Consider the following 17,717-nt stretch of genomic DNA (forward strand, 5'->3'; position numbering starts at 1 on the left):
ATTCTCTTTCGGAGACATAGAAATCCATAGGTTTTAAGATTCTTACTAGTCAGGTATATTCTTAGGCGTTTAATATGGGGTGTTGTGACCACTTCGTTGAGCAAGGAGTAGCTCTTGTGTATTACATATTTGGCTTATGGAACGGTATCTGTGCTAATTTCAATCTCTGGTTTTATGCAGCACCCCAACTCACCTTTCCCCTTAAGCAAGCATAAGTTGGTTTTGTACATTTGAGACCCTGTTCTGTTTTGTAATTCAGTTCCTGTGTAGCCAAGTTTACATTCCGTGTATTAGTGATATCTTATGATGTTTCTTTTTCTGTGTGACTTATTTCACTTAGAATCATCGTACCTGAATCCACTCATTATGCTGCTACGGGCCTGATGACATAGATTTCATTGCTGAGTGATACTGCATTGTACGTAAGTACCACAACTTCTTTATCCATTTTTCACTTTCTGTGATATTGAACTTGTACCGTAAACGAGGTTCTTGTAAACAGAGCCGTCCCAAACTTTGGGGTGGCTGTGTCTTTTTGATTTTAATTTCCCTAAGGTATAGGACCATAAGTGGAAGTGCCCTAGGCTCTGTTGCTTTGTTTTTTGGATGTTTCAGAAAACACATACACTTCTCCAGAGTGGCTGTTGGCAATTTACATACCGCTCATCAGCATAACAAGGCTCCCAGTTCTCCATGGCCTGTCCTGCCTTTCTGGATTTTACACTTTTTTCAGATGGCCCTTTTGAGCGGGGGCAGTGAGACTTCATTGTAGTGCAGATTTCCTTTTCAAGCTTGCTTGGTTGGCCAAAAATTGCGTACACGTTTTTTCCTGAATATATTCAGGAAAAAACGCATACGCCCTTTTTGGCCAAGTGCATCATTGTGGACGTTCTGCCTCTTTTCCTATGCTTTACATGCAATTCCAGTCTACCTCCTGAAATCGGCTTCCTGCAATTCTGCGACACCTTCAAGTTCTCTTGGCAGCCATACTTCAGTATATTGTTGGACGATAGCTGTCATTTATAACTCTGCACGTTTGTGAATTACAGAGCCCCTGAGCTCCTTTCTTCAACTCGCTTTCTTGTGAGCTGGCCGCAACACCGCAGGATTGCTTCAGGCCTTAGTGTGGTACCGGCATGGCTCGCTGAGCCTTTGGTTAATTCCTCTTCCTGGTGGGAAATGAGAGTTAAATTTGCCCGTCCAGACACCTCCAGCTAGTCTCTCATTGGTTCTCCCTATTCCTGTTCATTTTCCGCAGAAATTGCAAACTGGGCCAAACAGGAGGTTAAAGGCACTGACTCTCCAAGTGGGGAGAGTGTTAGTAAAGCGTCTGGAATGTTGCACCCAAGTACCAGGGGACGAAAACTGAGACACATTCGAACACGTTTCCCGATCACACGGGGGATCATACTCTGGGTTCCACACGCACATTTTAGCTGAAGGAAGAATCCCTTAAACCTGGAGAGTTGAGACCCATGGAATGGGTACCATGCAATATGACTTCAAAGGGTCTGCATTTGCTCAGCGAACCTCACCAATCCTATCACTGCTGCGTTTATGCCACTGTACACATGCTTGATTCTCTTTTGGAGACATATAAATCCATAGGTTTTAAATTTCTTACTAGTCAGGTATATTCTTAGGCGTTTAATATGGTGTGTTGAGTCCACTTCATTGAGCAAGGAGTAGCTCTTGTCTATTACATATTTGGCTTATGGAACGGTATCTGTGCTAATTTCAATCTCTGGTTTTATGCAGCACCCCAACTCACCTTTCCCCTTAAGCAAGCAGAAGTTGGTTTTCTACATTTGAGACCCTGTTCTGTTTTGTAATTCAGTTCCTGTGTAGCCAAGTTTACATTCCGTGTATTAGTGATATCTTATGATGTTTCTTTTTCTGTGTGACTTATTTCACTTAGAATCATCGTACCTGAATCCACTCATTATGCTGCTATGGGCCTGATGACATAGATTACATTGCTGAGTGATATTGCATTGTACGTAAGTACCACAACTTCTTTATCCATTTTTCGCTTTCTGTGATATTCAACTTGTACCATAAACGAGGTTCTTGTAAAAAGAGCCGTCCCAAACTTTGGGGTGGATGTGTCTTTTTGATTTTAATTTCCCTAAGCTATAGGACCATAAGTGGAAGTGCCCTAGGCTCTGTTGCTTTGTTTTTTAGATGTTTCAGGAAACACCATACACTTCTCCAGAGTGGCTGTTGGCATTTTACATCCCGCCCATCAGCATAACAAGGCTCCCAGTTCTCCATGGCCTGTCCTGCCTTTCTGGATTTTACACTTTTTTCAGATGGCCCTTTTGACCGGGGGGCAGTGAGACTTCATTGTAGTGCAGATTTCCTTGGCAAGCTTGCTTGGTTGGCCAAAAAGGGCGTATGCGTTTTTTCCTGAATATATTCACGAAAAAACGCATACGCCCTTTTTGGCCATGTGCATCATTGTGGACGTTCTGCCTCTTTTCCTATGCTTTACATGCAATTCTAGTCTACCTCCTGAAATCGGTTTCCTGCAATTCTGCCCCGCTTTCAAGTCCTCTTGGCAGCCTTACTTCAATATATTTTTGGACGATAGCTGTCATTTATAACTCTGCAGGTTTTTGAATTACAGTGCCCCTGAGCTCCTTTCTTCAACTCGCTTTCTTGTGAGCTGGCCGCAACAGCGCAGGATTGCTTCAGGCCCTAGTGTGGTTCCGGCATGGCACGCTGAGCCTTTGGTTAATTCCTCTTCCTGGTGGGAAATGAGAGTTAAATTCGCCCGTCCAGACACCTCCAGCTAGTCTCTCATTAGTTCTCCCTATTCCTGTTCATTTTCTGCAGAAATTGCAAACTGGGCCAAACTGGAGGTTAAAGGCACTGACTCTCCAAGTGGGGAGAGTGTTAGTAAAGCGTCTGGAATGTTGCACCCGAGTACCAGGGGACGAAAACTGAGACACATTTGAACACGTTTCCTGATCACACGGTGGATCATACTCTGGGTTCCACATGCATGTTTTAGCTGAAGGAAGAATCCCTTAAACCTGGAGAGTTGAGACCCATGGAATGGGTACCATGCAGCATGACTTCAGAGGGTCTGCATTTGCTCACCGAACCTCACCAATCCTATCACTGCTGCGTTTATGCCACTGTACACACGCTTGATTCTCTTTCAGAGACATAGAAATCCATAGGGTTTAAGACTGTTACTAGTCAGGTATATTCTTAGGCGTTTAATATGGCGTGTTGAGTCCACTTCGTTGAGCAAGGAGTAGCTCTTGTCTATTACATATTTGGCTTATGGAATGGTACCTGTGCTAATTTCAATCTCTGGTTTTATGCAGCACCCAAACTCACCTTTCCCCTTAAGCAAGCATAAGTTGGTTTTGTACATTTGAGACCCTGTTCTGTTTTGTAATTCAGTTCCTGTGTAGCCAAGTTTACATTCCGTGTAGTAGTGATATCTTATGATGTTTCTTTTTCTCTTTGATTTATTTCACTTAGAATCATCGTACCTGAATCCACTCATTATGCTGCTACGGGCCTGATGACATAGATTTCATTGCTGAGTGATACTGCATTGTACGTAAGTACCACAACTTCTTTATCCATTTTTCGCTTTCTGTGATATTGAACTTGTACCCTAAACGAGGTTCTTGTAAACAGAGCCGTCCCAAACTTTGGGGTGGCTGTGTCTTTTTGATTTTAATTTCCCTAAGCTATAGGACCATAAGAGGAAGTGTCCTAGGCTCTGTTGCTTTGTTTTTTAGATGTTTCAGGAATCACCATACACTTCTGCAGAGTGGATGTTGGCAATTTACATCCCGCCCATCAGCATAACAAGGCTCTCAGTTCTCCATGGCCTGTGCTGCCTTTCTGGATTTTACACTTTTTTCAGATAGCCCTTTTGACCGGGGGGAAGTGAGACTTCATTGTAGTGCAGATTTCCTTTGCAAGCAAGCTTGCTTGCCCAAAAAGGGCGTATGCATTTTTTTCTGAATATATTCAGGAATAAACGCATACGCCCTTTTTGGCCAATTGCATCATTGTGGACGTTCTGCCTCTTTTCCTATGCTTTACATGCATTTCCAGTCTACCTCCTGAAATCCGTTTCCTGAAATTCTGCCCCACTTTCAAGTCCTCTTGGCAGCCTTACTTCAATATATTTTTGGACGATAGCTGTCATTTATAACTCTGCAGGTTTGTGATTTACAGTGCCCCTGAGCTCCTTTCTTCAACTCGCTTTCTTGTGAGCTGGCCAGAACACCGCAGGATTGCTTCAGGCCCTAGTGTTGTTCCGGCACGGCACGCTGAGCCTTTGGTTAATTCCTCTTCCTGGTGGGAAATGAGAGTTAAATTTGCTCGTCCAGACACCTCCAGCTACTCTCTCATTGCTTCTCCCTATTCCTGTTCATTTTCCGCAGAAATTGCAAACTGGGCCAAACAGGAGGTTAAAGGCACTGACTCTCCAAGTGGGGAGAGTGTTAGTAAAGCGTCTGGAATGTTGCACCCGAGTACCAGGGGACGAAAACTGAGACACATTTGAACACGTTTCCCGATCACACGGTGGATCATACTCTGGGTTCCACATGCATGTTTTAGCTGAAGGAAGAATACCTTAAACCTGGAGAGTTGAGACCCATGGAATGGGTACCATGCAATATGACTTCAAAGGGTCTGCATTTGCTCACCGGACCTCACCAATCCTATCACTGCTGCATTTATGCCACTGTACACACCCTTGATTCTCTTTCGGAGACATATAAATCCATAGGTTTTAAGATTCTTACTACTCAGCTATATTCTTAGGCGTTAAAATGGGGTGTTGAGTCCACTTCGTTGAGCAAGGAGTAGCTCTTGTCTATTACATATTTGGCTTATGGAACGGTATCTGTGCTACTTTCAATCTCTGGTTTTATGCACCACCCCAACTCACCTTTCCCCTTAAGCAAGCATAAGTTGGTTTTCTACATTTGAGACCCTGTTCTGTTTTGTAATTCAGTTCCTGTGTAGCCAAGTTTACATTCCGTGTATTAGTGATATCTTATGATGTTTCTTTTTCTGTGTGACTTATTTCACTTAGAATCATCGTACCTGAATCCACTCATTATGCTGCTACGGGCCTGATGACATAGATTTCATTGCTGAGTGATATTGCATTGTACGTAAGTACCACAACTTCTTTATCCATTTTTCGCTTTCTGCGATATTGAACTTGTCCCGTAAACGAGGTTCTTGTAAACAGAGCCATCCCAAACTTTGGGGTGGCTGTGTCTTTTTGATTTTAATTTCCCTAACCTATAGGACCATAAGTGGAAGTGTCCTAGGCTCTGTTGCTTTGTTTTTTAGATGTTTCAGGAAACACCATACACTTCTCCAGAGCGGCTGCTGGCAATTTACATCCCGCCCATCAGCATAACAAGGCTCCCAGTTCTCCATGGCCTGTGCTGCCTTTCTGGATTTTACACTTTTTTCAGAAGGCCCTTTTGACCAGGGGGAAGTGAGAGTTCATTGTAGTGCAGATTTCCATTGCAAGCAAGCTTGGTTGGCCAAAAAGGGCTTATGCATTTTTTTCTGAATATATTCAGGAATAAACGCATACGCAATTTTTGGCCAAGTGCATCATTGTGGACGTTCTGCCTCTTTTCCTATGCTTTAAATGCATTTCCAGTCTACCTCCTGAAATCGGTTTCCTAAAATTCTGCCCCACTTTCAAGTCCTCTTGGCAGCCTTACTTCAATATATTTTTGGACGATAGCTGTCATTTATAACTCTGCAGGTTTGTGAATGACAGTGCCCCTGATCTCCTTTCTTCAACTCGTTTTGTTGTGAGCTGGCCGCAACACCGCAGGATTGCCTCAGGCCCCAGTGTGGTTCCCGCATGGCACGCTGAGCCTTTGGTTAATTCCTCTTCCTGGTGGGAAATGAGAGTTAAATTTGCCCGTCGAGACACCTCCAGCTAGTCTCTCATTGGTTCTCCCTATTCCTGTTCATTTTCCGCAGAAAGTGCAAACTGGGCCAAACAGGAGGTTAAAGGCACTGACTCTAAAAGTGGGGAGAGTGTTAGTAAAGCGTCTGGAATATTGCACCCAAGTACCAGAGGACGAAAACTGAGACACATTTGAACACATTTCCCGATCACACGGAGGATCATACTTTGGGTTACACATGCATGTTTTAGATGAAGGAAGAATCCCTTAAACCTGGAGAGTTGAGACCCATGGAATGGGTAATATGCAATATGACTTCAAAGGGTGTGCATTTGCTCACCGAACCTCACTAATCCTATCACTGCTGCGTTTATGCTGCTGTACACACGCTTGATTCTCTTTCAGAGACATATAAATCCATAGGTTTTAAGATTCTTACTAGTCAGGTATATTCTTAGGTGTTTAATATGGGGTGTTGAGTCCACTTCGTTGAGCAAGGAGTAGCTCTTGTCTATTACATATTTGGCTTATGGAACGGTATCTGTGCTAATTTCAATCTCTGGTTTTATGCAGCACCCCAACTCACCTTTCCTCTTAAGCAAGCATAAGTTGGTTTTGTACATTTGAGACACTGTTCTGTTTTGTAATACAGTTCCTGTGTAGCCAAGTTTACATTCCATGTATTAGTGATATCTTATGATGTTTCTTTTTCTGTGTGACTTATTTCACTTAGAATCATCGTACCTGAATCCACTCATTATGCTGCTACGGTCCTGAGGACATAGATTTCATTGCTGAGTGATATTGCATTGTTCGTAAGTACCACAACTTCTTTATCCATTTTTCGCTTTCTGTGATATTGAACTTGTACCCTAAACGAGGTTCTTGTAAACAGAGCCGTCCCAAACTTTGGGGTGGCTGTGTCTTTTTGATTTTAATTTCCCTAAGCTATAGGACCATAAGAGGAAGTGTCCTAGGCTCTGTTGCTTTGTTTTTTAGATGTTTCAGGAATCACCATACACTTCTGCAGAGTGGATGTTGGCAATTTACATCCCGCCCATCAGCATAACAAGGCTCTCAGTTCTCCATGGCCTGTGCTGCCTTTCTGGATTTTACACTTTTTTCAGATAGCCCTTTTGACCGGGGGGAAGTGAGACTTCATTGTAGTGCAGATTTCCTTTGCAAGCAAGCTTGGTTGCCCAAAAAGGGCGTATGCATTTTTTTCTGAATATATTCAGGAATAAACGCATACGCCCTTTTTGGCCAATTGCATCATTGTGGACGTTCTGCCTCTTTTCCTATGCTTTAAATGCATTTCCAGTCTACCTCCTGAAATCGGTTTCCTGAAATTCTGCCCCACTTTCAAGTCCTCTTGGCAGCCTTACTTCAATATATTTTTGGACGATAGCTGTCATTTATAACTCTGCAGGTTTGTGATTTACAGTGCCCCTGAGCTCCTTTCTTCAACTCGCTTTCTTGTGAGCTGGCCAGAACACCGCAGGATTGCTTCAGGCCCTAGTGTTGTTCCGGCACGGCACGCTGAGCCTTTGGTTAATTCCTCTTCCTGGTGGGAAATGAGAGTTAAATTTGCTCGTCCAGACACCTCCAGCTACTCTCTCATTGCTTCTCCCTATTCCTGTTCATTTTCCGCAGAAATTGCAAATTGGGCCAAACAGGAGGTTAAAGGCACTGTCTCTCTAAGTGGGGAGAGTGTTAGTAAAGCGTCTGGAATGTTGCACCCGAGTACCAGGGGACGAAAACTGAGACACATTTGAACACGTTTCCCAATCACACGGTGGATCATACTCTGGGTTACACATGCATGTTTTACCTGAAGGAAGAATCCCTTAAACCTGGAGAGTTGAGACCCATGGAATGGGTACCATGCAATATGACTTCAAAGGGTCTGCATTTGCTCACCAAACCTCACCAATCCTATCACTGCTGCGTTTATGCCGCTGTACACACGCTTGATTCTCTTTGGGAGACATATAAATCCATAGTTTTTAAGATTCTTACTAGTCAGGTATATTCTTAGGCGTTTAATATGGCATGTTGAGTCCACTTCGTTGAGCAAGGAGTAGCTCTTGTGTATTACATATTTGGCTTATGGAACGGTATCTGTGCTAATTTCAATCTCTGGTTTTATGCAGCACCCCACCTCACCTTTCCCCTTAAGCAAGCATAAGTTGGTTTTCTGCATTTGAGACCCTGTTCTGTTTTGTAATTCAGTTCCTGTGTAGCCAAGTTTACATTCCGTGTAGTAGTGATATCTTATGATGTTTCTTTTTCTGTGTGACTTATTTCACTTAGTATCATCGTAGCTGAATCCACTCATTATGCTGCTATGGGCCTGATGACATAGATTTCATTGCTGAGTGATATTGCATTGTACGTAAGTACCACAACTTCTTTATCCATTTTTCGCTTTCTGTGATATTGAACTTGTACCGTAAACGAGGTTCTTGTAAACAGAGCCGTCCAAAACTTTTGGGTGGCTGTGTCTTTTTGATTTTAATTTCCCTAAGCTATAGGACCATAAGTGGAAGTGCCCTAGGCTCTGATGCTTTGTTTCTTAGATGTTTCAAGAAACACCATACACTTCTCCAGAGTGGCTGTTGGCAATTTTCATCCCACCCTTCAGCATGACAAGGCTCCCAGTTCTCCATGGCCTGTCCTGCCTTTCTGGATTTTACACTTTTTTCAGATGGCCCTTTTGACCGGGGGGCAGTGAGACTTCATTGTAGTGCAGATTTCCTTTGCAAGCTTGCTTGGTTGGCCAAAAAGGGCGTATGCGTTTTTTCCTGAATATATTCAGGAAAAAACGAATACGCCCTTTTCAGCCAAGTGCTTCATTGTGGACGTTCTGCCACTTTTCCTATGCTTTACATGCAATTCCAGTCTACCTCCTGAAATCGGTTTCCTGCAATTCTGCCCCACATTCAAGTCCTCTTGGCAGCCTTACTTCAATATATTTTTGGATGATAGCTGTCATTTATAACTCTGCAGGTTTGTGAATTACAGTGTCCCTGAGCTCCTTTCTTCAACTCGCTTTCTTGTGAGCTGGCCGCAACACTGCAGGATTGCTTCAGTCCCTAGTGTGGTTCCTGCACGGCACGCTGAGCCTTTGGTTAAATCCACTTCCTGGTGGGAAATGAGAGTTAAATTTGCCCGTCCAGACACCTCCAGCTAGTCTCTCATGGGTTCTCCCTATTCCTGTTCATTTTCCGCAGAAACTGCAAACTGGGCCAACCAGGAGGTTAAAGGCACTAACTCTCCAAGTGGGGAGAGTGAACTAAAGCGTCTGGAATGTTGCACCCGAGTACCAGGGGACAAAACCTGAGACACATTTGAACACGTTTCCCGATCACACGATGGATCATAATCTGGGTTCCACATGCATGTTTTAGCTGAAGGTAGAATCCCTTAAACCTGGAGAGTTGAGACCCATGGAATGGGTACCATGCAATATGACTTCAAAGGGTCTGCATTTGCTCACCGAACCTCACCAATCCTATCACTGCTGCATTTATGCTGCTGTACACACGCTTGATTCTCTTTCAGAGACATATAAATCCATAGGTTTTAATATTCTTACTAGTCAGGTATATTCTTAGACGTTTAATATGGAGTGTGGAGTCCACTTCGTTTACCAAGGAGTAGCTCTTGCCTATTACATATTTGGCTTATGGAACGGTATCTGTGCTAATTTCAATCTCTGGTTTTATGCAGCACCCCAACTCACCTTTCCCCTTAAGCAAGCTTAAGTTGGTTTTCTACATTTGAGACCCTGTTCTGTTTTGTAATTCAGTTCTTGTGTAGCCAAGTTTACGTTCCGTGTATTAGTGATATCTTATGATGTTTCTTTTTCTGTGTGACTTATTTCACTTAGAATCATCGTACCTGAATCCACTCATTATGCTGCTTCGGGCCAGATGACATAGATTTCATTGCTGAGTGATATTGCATTGTACGTAAGTACCACAACTTCTTTATCCATTTTTCGCTTTCTGCGATATTGAACTTGTACTGTAAATGAGGTTCTTGTAAACAGAGCCGTCCCAAACTTTGGGGTGGCTGTGTCTTTTTGATTTTAATTTCCCTAAGCTATAGGACCATAAGTGGAAGTGCCCTAGGCTCTGTTGCTTTGTTTTTTGGATGTTTCAGGAAACACCATACACTTCTCCAGAGTGGCTGTTGGCAAATTTCATCCCGCCCTTCAGCATGACAAGGCTCCCAGTTCTCCACGGCCTGTCCTGCCTTTCTGGATTTTACACTTTTTTCAGATGGCCCTTTTGACCAGGGGGCAGTGAGACTTCATTGTAGTGCAGATTTCCTTTGCAAGCTTGCTTGGTTGGCCAAAAAGGGCGTATGCGTTTTTTCCTGAATATATTCAGGAAAAAACGCATACGCCCTTTTTGGCCAAGTGCATCATTGTGGACGTTCTGCCTCTTTTCCTATGCTTTACATGCAATTCCAGTCTACCTCCTGAAATTGGTTTCCTGCAATTCTGCCCCGCTTTCAAGTCCTCTTGGCAGCCTTACTTCAACATATTTTTGGATGATAGCTGTCATTTATAACTCTGCAGGTTTGTGAATTACAGTGTCCCTGAGCTCCTTTCTTCAACTCGCTTTCTTGTGAGCTGGCCGCAACACCGCAGGTTTGCTTCAGGCCCTAGTGTGGTTCTGGCATGGGACGCTGAGCCTTTGGTTAATTCCTCTTCCTGGTGGGAAATGAGAGTTAAATTTGCCCGTCCAGACACCTCCAGCTAGTCTCTCATTGGTTCTCCCTATTCCTGTTCATGTTCCGCAGAAATTGCAAACTGGGCCAAACAGGAGTTTAAAGGCCCTGACTCTCCAAGTGGGGAGAGTGTTAGTAAAGCGTCTGGAATGTTGCACACGAGTACCAGGGGACGAAAACTGAGACACATTTGAACCCGTTTCCCGAACGCACGGTGGATCATACTCTGGGTTCCACATGCATGTTTTAGCTGAAAGAAGAATCCCTTAAACCTGGAGAGTTGAGACCCATGGAATGGGTACCATGCAATATGACTTCAAAGGGTCTGCATTTGCTCACCGAACCTCACCAATCCTATCACTGCTGCGTTTATCCTGCTGTACACACGCTTGATACTCTTTCGGAGACATATAAATCCATAGGTTTTCAGATTTTTACTAGTCAGGTGTATTCTTAGGCGTTTAATATGGGGTGTTGAGTCCACTTCGTTGAGCAAGGAGTAGCTCTTGTCTATTACATATTTGGCTTATGGAACGGTGTCTCTGCTAATTTCAATCTCTGGCTTTATGCAGCACCCCAACTCACCTTTCCCCTTAAGCAAGCATAAGTTGGTTTTCTACATTTGAGACCCTGTTCTGTTTTGTAATTCAGTTCCTGTGTATCCAAGTTTACATTCCATGTATTAGTGATATCTTATGATGTTTCTTTTTCTGTGTGACTTATTTCACTTAGAATCATCGTACCTGAATCCACTCTTTATGCTGCTACGGGCCTGATGACATAGATTTCAATGCTGAGTGATATTGCATGGTACGTAAGTACCACAACTTCTTTATCCATTTTTCGCTTTCTGTGATATTGAACTTGTACCGTAAACGAGGTTCTTGTAAACAGAGCCGTCCCAAATTCTGGGTTGGCTGTGTCTTTTTGATTTTAAATTCCCTAAGCTATAGGACCATAAGTGGAAGTGCCCTAGGCTCTGCTGCTTTGTTTTTTGGATATTTCAGGAAACACCATAAACTTCTCCAGAGTGGCTGTTGGCAATTTACATCCCGCCCATCAGCATAACAAGGCTTCCAGTTCTCCATGGCCTGTCCTGCCTTTCTGGATTTTACACTTTTTTCAGATGGCCCTTTTGACCGGGGGGAAGTGAGACTTCATTGTAGTGCAGATTTCCTTTGCAAGCTTGCTTGGTTGGCCAAAAAGGGCGTATGCGTTTTTTCCTGAATATATTCAGGAAAAAACGCATATGCCCTTTTTTGCCAAGTGCATCATTGTGGACGTTCTGCCTGTTTTCCTATGTTTTACATGCAATTCCAGTCTACCTCCTGAAATGGTTTCCTGCAATTCTGCCCCACTTTCAAGTCCTCTTGGCAGCCTTACTTCAATATATTTTTGGACGATAGCTGTCATTTATAACTCTGCAGGTTTGTGAATTACAGTGCCCCTGAGCTCCTTTCTTCAACTCGCTTTCTTGTGAGCTGGCCGCAACACCGCAGGATTGCTTCAGGCCGTAGTGTGGTTCCGGCACGGCACGCTTAGCCTTTAGTTAATTCCTCTTCCTGGTGGGAAATGAGAGTTAAATTTGCCCGTCCAGACACCTCCAGCTAGTCTCTCATTGGTTCTCCCTATTGCTGTTCATCTTCTGCAGAAATCGCAAACTTGGCCAAACAGGAGGTTAAAGGCACTGACTCTCTAAGTGGGGAGAGTGTTAGTAAAGCGTCTGGAATGTTGCACCCAAGTACCAGGGGACGAAAACTGAGACACATTTGAACACGTTTCCCGATCACACGGTGGATCATACTCTGGGTTACACATGCATGTTTTAGCTGAAGGAAGAATCCCTTAAACCTGGAGAGTTGAGACCCATGGAATGGGTACCATGTAATATGACTTCAGAGGGTCTGCATTTGCTCACCGAACCTCACCAATCCTATAACTGCTGCGTTTATGCCGCTGTACACACGCTTGATTCTCTTTCGGAGACATATAAATCCATAGGTTTTAAGATTCTTACTAGTCCGATATATTCTTAGGCGTTTAATATGGGGTGTTGAGTGCACTTCGTTGAGCAAGGAGTAGCTCTTGTGTATTACATAGTTGGCTTATGGAACGGTATCTGTGCTAATTTCAATCTCTGGTTTTATGCAGCACCCCAACTCACCTTTCCCCTTAAGCAAGCATAAGTTGGTTTTCTGCATTTGAGAACCTGTTCTTTTTGTAATTCAGTTCCTGTGTAGCCAAGTTTACATTCCGTGTATTAGTGATATCTTATGATGTTTCATTTTCTGTGTGACTTATTTCACTTAGAATCATCGTACCTGAATCCACACATTATGCTGCTACGGGCCTGATGACATAGATTTCATTGCTGAGTGATATTGCATTGTACGTAAGTACCACAACTTCTTTATCCATTTTTCGCTTTCTGTGATATTGAACTTGTACCGTAAACGAGGTTCTTGTAAACAGAGCGGTCACAAATTTTGTGTTGGCTGTGTCTTTTTGATTTTAAATTCCCTAAGCTATAGGACCATAAGTCGAAGTGCCCTAGGTTCTGTTGCTTTGTTTTTTGGATATTTCAGGAAACACCATAAACTTCTCCAGAGTGGCTGTTGGCAATTTACATCCCGCCCATCAGCATAACAAGGCTTCCAGTTCTCCATGGCCTGTCCTGCCTTTCTGGATTTTACACTTTTTTCAGATGGCCCTTTTGACCGGGGGGAAGTGATACTTCATTGTAGTGTAGATTTCCTTTGCAAGCTTGCTTGCTTGGCCAAAAATGGCGTATGCGTTTTTTCCTGAATATATTCAGGAAAAAACGCATACGCCCTTTTTGGCCAAGTGCATCATTGTGGACGTTCTGCCTCTTTTCCTATGCTTTACATGCAATTCCAGTCTACCTCCTGAAATCGGTTTCCTGTAATTCTGCCCCACATTCAAGTCCTCTTGGCAGCCTTACTTCAATATATTTTTGCACGATAGCTGTCATTTATAACTCTGCACGTTTGTGAATTACAGTGCCCCTGAGCTCCTTTCTTCAACTCGCTTTCTTGTGAACTGGCCGCAACACCGCAGGATTGCTTAAGGCCCTAGTGTGGTTCCGGCATGGCACGCTGAGCCTTTGGTTAATTCCTCTTCCTGGTGGGAAATGAGAGTTAAATTTGCCCGTCCAGACACCTCCAGCTAGTCTCTCATTGGTTCTCCCTATTCCTGTTCATTTTCCGCAGAAATTGCAAACTGGGCCAAAGAGGAGGTTAAAGGCACTGACTCTCCAAGTGGGGAGAGTGTTAGTAAAGCGTCTGGAATGTTGCACCCGAGTACCAGGGGACGAAAACTGAGACACATTTGAACACGTTTCCCGATCACATGGTGGATCATACTCTGGGTTCCACATGCATGTTTTAGCTGAAGGAAGAATCCCTTAAACCTGGAGAGTTGAGACCCATGGAATGGGTACCATGCAATATGACTTCAAAGGGTCTGCATTTGCTCACCGAACCTGACCAATCCTATCACTGCTGTGTTTATTTCGCTGTACACACGCTTGATTCTCTTTCGGTGACATATAAATCCATAGGTTTTAAGATTCTTACTAGTCAGGTATATTCTTAGGGGTTTAATATGGGGTGTTGAGTCCACTTCGTTGAGCAAGCAGTAGCTCTTGTGTATTACATATTTGGCTTATGGAACGGTATCTGTGCTAATTTCAATCTCTGGTTTTATGCAGCACCCCAACTCACCTTTCCCCTTAAGCAAGCTTAAGTTGGTTTTCTACATTTGAGACCCTGTTCTGTTTTGTAATTCAGTTCTTGTGTAGCCAAGTTTACGTTCCGTGTATTAGTGATATCTTATGATGTTTCTTTTTCTGTGTGACTTATTTCACTTAGAATCATCGTACCTGAATCCACTCATTATGCTGCTTCGGGCCAGATGACATAGATTTCATTGCTGAGTGATATTGCATTGTACGTAAGTACCACAACTTCTTTATCCATTTTTCGCTTTCTGCGATATTGAACTTGTACTGTAAATGAGGTTCTTGTAAACAGAGCCGTCCCAAACTTTGGGGTGGCTGTGTCTTTTTTATTTTAATTTCCCTAAGCTATAGGACCATAAGTGGAAGTGCCCTAGGCTCTGTTGCTTTGTTTTTTGGATGTTTCAGGAAACACCATACACTTCTCCAGAGTGGCTGTTGGCAAATTTCATCCCGCCCTTCAGCATGACAAGGCTCCCAGTTCTCCACGGCCTGTCCTGCCTTTCTGGATTTTACACTTTTTTCAGATGGCCCTTTTGACCAGGGGGCAGTGAGACTTCATTGTAGTGCAGATTTCCTTTGCAAGCTTGCTTGGTTGGCCAAAAAGGGCGTATGCGTTTTTTCCTGAATATATTCAGGAAAAAACGCATACGCCCTTTTTGGCCAAGTGCATCATTGTGGACGTTCTGCCTCTTTTCCTATGCTTTACATGCAATTCCAGTCTACCTCCTGAAATTGGTTTCCTGCAATTCTGCCCCGCTTTCAAGTCCTCTTGGCAGCCTTACTTCAACATATTTTTGGATGATAGCTGTCATTTATAACTCTGCAGTTTTGTGAATTACAGTGTCCCTGAGCTCCTTTCTTCAACTCGCTTTCTTGTGAGCTGGCCGCAACACCGCAGGTTTGCTTCAGGCCCTAGTGTGGTTCTGGCATGGGACGCTGAGCCTTTGGTTAATTCCTCTTCCTGGTGGGAAATGAGAGTTAAATTTGCCCGTCCAGACACCTCCAGCTAGTCTCTCATTGGTTCTCCCTATTCCTGTTCATGTTCCGCAGAAATTGCAAACTGGGCCAAACAGGAGTTTAAAGGCCCTGACTCTCCAAGTGGGGAGAGTGTTAGTAAAGCGTCTGGAATGTTGCACACGAGTACCAGGGGACGAAAACTGAGACACATTTGAACCCGTTTCCCGAACGCACGGTGGATCATACTCTGGGTTCCACATGCATGTTTTAGCTGAAAGAAGAATCCCTTAAACCTGGAGAGTTGAGACCCATGGAATGGGTACCATGCAATATGACTTCAAAGGGTCTGCATTTGCTCACCGAACCTCACCAATCCTATCACTGCTGCGTTTATCCTGCTGTACACACGCTTGATACTCTTTCGGAGACATATAAATCCATAGGTTTTCAGATTTTTACTAGCCAGGTGTATTCTTAGGCGTTTAATATGGGGTGTTGAGTCCACTTCGTTGAGCAAGGAGTAGCTCTTGTCTATTACATATTTGGCTTATGGAACGGTGTCTCTGCTAATTTCAATCTCTGGCTTTATGCAGCACCCCAACTCACCTTTCCCCTTAAGCAAGCATAAGTTGGTTTTCTACATTTGAGACCCTGTTCTGTTTTGTAATTCAGTTCCTGTGTATCCAAGTTTACATTCCGTGTATTAGTGATATCTTATGATGTTTCTTTTTCTGTGTGACTTATTTCACTTAGAATCATCGTACCTGAATCCACTCTTTATGCTGCTACGGGCCTGATGACATAGATTTCAATGCTGAGTGATATTGCATGGTACGTAAGTACCACAACTTCTTTATCCATTTTTCGCTTTCTGTGATATTGAACTTGTACCGTAAACGAGGTTCTTGTAAACAGAGCCGTCCCAAATTCTGGGTTGGCTGTGTCTTTTTGATTTTAAATTCCCTAAGCTATAGAACCATAAGTGGAAGTGCCCTAGGCTCTGTTGCTTTGTTTTTTGGATATTTCAGGAAACACCATAAACTTCTCCAGAGTGGCTGTTGGCAATTTACATCCCGCCCATCAGCATAACAAGGCTTCCAGTTCTCCATGGCCTGTCCTGCCTTTCTGGATTTTACACTTTTTTCAGATGGCCCATTTGACCGGGGTGAAGTGAGACTTCATTGTAGTGCAGATTTCCTTTGCAAGCTTGCTTGGTTGGCCAAAAAGGGCGTATGCGTTTTTTCCTGAATATATTCAGGAAAAAACGCATATGCCCTTTTTTGCCAAGTGCATCATTGTGGACGTTCTGCCTGTTTTCCTATGTTTTACATGCAATTCCAGTCTACCTCCTGAAATGGTTTCCTGCAATTCTGCCCCACTTTCAAGTCCTCTTGGCAGCCTTACTTCAATATATTTTTGGACGATAGCTGTCATTTATAACTCTGCAGGTTTGTGAATTACAGTGCCCCTGAGCTCCTTTCTTCAACTCGCTTTCTTGTGAGCTGGCCGCAACACCGCAGGATTGCTTCAGGCCGTAGTGTGGTTCCGGCACGGCACGCTTAGCCTTTAGTTAATTCCTCTTCCTGGTGGGAAATGAGAGTTAAATTTGCCCGTCCAGACACCTCCAGCTAGTCTCTCATTGGTTCTCCCTATTGCTGTTCATCTTCTGCAGAAATTGCAAACTTGGCCAAACAGGAGGTTAAAGGCACTGACTCTCTAAGTGGGGAGAGTGTTAGTAAAGCGTCTGGAATGTTGCACCCAAGTACCAGGGGACGAAAACTGAGACACATTTGAACACGTTTCCCGATCACACGGTGGATCATACTCTGGGTTACACATGCATGTTTTAGCTGAAGGAAGAATCCCTTAAACCTGGAGAGTTGAGACCCATGGAATGGGTACCATGTAATATGACTTCAGAGGGTCTGCATTTGCTCACCGAACCTCACCAATCCTATCACTGCTGCGTTTATGCCGCTGTACACACGCTTGATTCTCTTTCGGAGACATATAAATCCATAGGTTTTAAGATTCTTACTAGTCCGATATATTCTTAGGCGTTTAATATGGGGTGTTGAGTGCACTTCGTTGAGCAAGGAGTAGCTCTTGTGTATTACATAGTTGGCTTATGGAACGGTATCTGTGCTAATTTCAATCTCTGGTTTTATGCAGCACCCCAACTCACCTTTCCCCTTAAGCAAGCATAAGTTGGTTCTGCATTTGAGAACCTGTTCTGTTTTGTAATTCAGTTCCTGTGTAGCCAAGTTTACATTCCGTGTATTAGTGATATCTTATGATGTTTCATTTTCTGTGTGACTTATTTCACTTAGAATCAT

The 17,717-nt window shown here is 43.5% G+C and overlaps 1 long non-coding RNA gene across 2 annotated transcripts in view; it reads left to right on the forward strand.

Moving 5' to 3' along the window:
- Window positions 1-281: 281 nt before the first annotated feature.
- The window catches only part of LOC125964234 (uncharacterized), a 998,344-nt gene continuing 980,908 nt past the window's right edge, over window positions 282-17,717 (forward strand). Inside the window, exons 1-2 of one of the 2 annotated variants that reach the window (XR_007477019.1) lie at window positions 282-426; window positions 3,499-3,584. This is a non-coding gene — a long non-coding RNA (uncharacterized LOC125964234). The remainder of the gene's footprint in view (window positions 427-3,498; window positions 3,585-17,717) is intronic. The other variant, XR_007477018.1, reaches the window with a different exon arrangement.

This window comes from Orcinus orca, chromosome 4 (assembly GCF_937001465.1).
Source record: "Orcinus orca chromosome 4, mOrcOrc1.1, whole genome shotgun sequence".
In the NCBI taxonomy this organism is placed as follows: domain Eukaryota; kingdom Metazoa; phylum Chordata; class Mammalia; order Artiodactyla; family Delphinidae; genus Orcinus; species Orcinus orca.